The 2,564-nt window shown below is 29.8% G+C and overlaps 1 protein-coding gene across 1 annotated transcript in view; it reads left to right on the top strand.

The window, feature by feature from the left end:
• Positions 1-1,064: 1,064 nt before the first annotated feature.
• LOC107745150 (H(+)/Cl(-) exchange transporter 3-like) overlaps positions 1,065-2,564 on the top strand; it is a 71,106-nt gene continuing 69,606 nt past the window's right edge. Inside the window, exon 1 of the mRNA XM_016559000.1 lies at positions 1,065-1,232. The gene's annotated coding sequence lies outside the window, so the exon portion shown is untranslated. The remainder of the gene's footprint in view (positions 1,233-2,564) is intronic.

The raw sequence follows: 2,564 nt of genomic DNA, 5'->3' as shown, positions 1-2,564 counted from the left end.
GAAATGTCTCCTCCGTCTCATGTAAAGCGTTTCTTTAGTTCTAGTTAGACTCAGACAGTCTTGTATAACTGACACTGAAAGGCAGGATTGGTTTATGATGAGCGACACCAGGAACGGACATTTAATTATGTTAAAGTTGTGTCTCATGCCTTTGTTAGTAAGTTTTCAGCGACAAATATCTCAAAAACTAACTTTAACCTATGAATATAGGACTAGGTGAACTTGAAATCCTGATGTTGAAACTGTTGCTTTTTAAAGCTCATTTCTCTATTATTATTATTATAATTATTATAGTATATGTATATTTTTTACCTTTATTAAAATGTCTCATTCTTATTATATTATTCTTCATCTTTATTGCTCCATAATCTGTTTTTATTATGTAATTATAATTTTATCTTATGTTATAAATTCTGTATTTATTATTTTGTGTTCAATTATTTATTATAACATTACAATATATTATTAATATCCAATTGATATTATGCGGTTTGTTTTAGTATTTTACCAATATTCTTATTAAATACGGATTTGCTTTCATTTTATTTTATTATATTTTTGTTTTCTTTATTTTATTTAGTGTTATTTTAATATACTTTGTAAAAGTATTTTTCTCTAGTAGGTTACATGTTATTTTTATTTGTAAAGTATATTATTCTTTTGTATGTTATTCTATAAATAGAATTTTGTTCATATTAACGACCCTTTTATTCTCTATTCTTTTCATTTATTTTATTATGTAATCTTTAGGTAATTTAATATTAAATTATTCCTTTTATATTACAATATCACAATATAGTACTATTACTAAAATAATAATAATAATATAATTCAGTGCATTATACGTTATTATTTTACTTTACCATTATTCTAATGATTAAATACCCATTTAATTTCCATTGCCAGTGCCATTCATTATTTATTTAATTTATTATATTTGTATTGTTTGTATTATATTTGTATTTAATTTAGCATTAATATATTTTAAATTAGATATTATGAATCTATTCGGCTGCGTGTAAAGTCATATTAATGTAAATAAATGAAGTCGCGCGGAGGAGGAAGCGGATGCGGACACCGGAAGTGAACGTCATCGACACAGTAACGGACCAAAATAAGCAGCGGCAGCGCAGAAAGACAGCCGCTTCTTGAGAGGAAAATGTCGTTGCGGGTTTTATCCGAGCTTCTGGGATGATCTGTGTCTTCAGAGGTCGTTTCGAGGCATTGCGGAGGTAAGACGCTCACATCTGTGCGGCTCCAGGACCGCGTTTCACTCCAAACGCTCCGTTCAAAAGCACCTGTCAGTTCATGTCATCGCGATTATCACGCCGACGCGTTGTTATATGTCGCTTTAGAGATATTCCCATGTTTCAGCTTCTGTGCGAACCGCTTTCAGTGTTATCTGAATAGCAGTGAGATGCTGGAGATGTCCTGTCAGTCCTGCTGCTGCTGCTGCTGTAGGGTTTACTTCAGCTTTTTCTAGGTTGGCGGATGTATTAAAAGCTGCTCAGTTACACGACCTTATGTTTGAGATGCGCACGCAGCACACATTGAGGTAAGATGTGCTTCATATGTGTGTCTGTGTCACAGATTGTCTGCAGAGTTGAGCTGTGATCATTAACATGCGTGTCACTGATGGTGAGGCCTTCACACAGATGAGTGTGTGAACATTTGACAACAAGACTGTCAGTCAGTCAACAGATAAACAAGCGTGTAACACCAGCACATATATGTGCATCAAATCACACACACACTGCCAGCAGCTCGAGGGAGAGGTCACTCAAGAAAAAATGAAGTTACAAACCTCTATGACTTTCTTTTGTGGATAGCAAAAAGGATTTTTCCATGAAGTTACAACTTATTTATTTATTTTTATACTATAAATTAGTTTTAGTTAAAAAAATTTTCCCAATGCATTTACGATAAATGAGCGTTGACATTTTTAAGCTTCAAAAGAAAAGAGTAGTTCGTATGAATCATGCTTTTTTTTTTTTTAAGTGAGAGGATTTCTAAATATTTAGAGAAAAACTGTAATTAAAAAAAAAAAAAAAATTAGTAATAAATTTAGATTACAATAAAATAAATGATTTAATCTAATAATAAATTTTTTTTTATAAAAAATTAAGTGAACACGTTTGAAAGAGAGTAATGTAAAATTAAATATTTACTAAAAATAAAGTAAATAAATGAGTAATAAATAAATAATGCATCGAACAATACAGTGCTGTCATGAGTGGAAAAAATAATAATCTTGAACTTAATAGAAACACATTATGTTCTAAATGATATTGGACTTATATAACATTAAAAGTCACAGAACAAATAGGGTCTTTGTATAAGAAACTATATTTATAAGGTTTAGGATGAGTGTCTCACATGAGGGTGATCTTGTTTAGAGTTTGGATAAGTAAAACTAAATGGAAACTTATAAATAAAAATCAATAAAAAGCTATATAGCATATTTATTAAAAAAACTAATAAAAATGACAAAAAACAACAAACTAAAGTCACTAAAATTTTATCTAAAATTAAAGTGAAAACAGAAAATGTAAAAATAATATCTA

Source organism: Sinocyclocheilus rhinocerous, unplaced genomic scaffold, assembly GCF_001515625.1.
Source record: "Sinocyclocheilus rhinocerous isolate Xijiao unplaced genomic scaffold, SAMN03320098_v1.1 scaffold1153, whole genome shotgun sequence".
Classification (NCBI taxonomy): domain Eukaryota; kingdom Metazoa; phylum Chordata; class Actinopteri; order Cypriniformes; family Cyprinidae; genus Sinocyclocheilus; species Sinocyclocheilus rhinocerous.
Note: the sequence above shows the minus strand (reverse complement) of the source record. Positions and strands in the feature narration are given on the sequence as shown.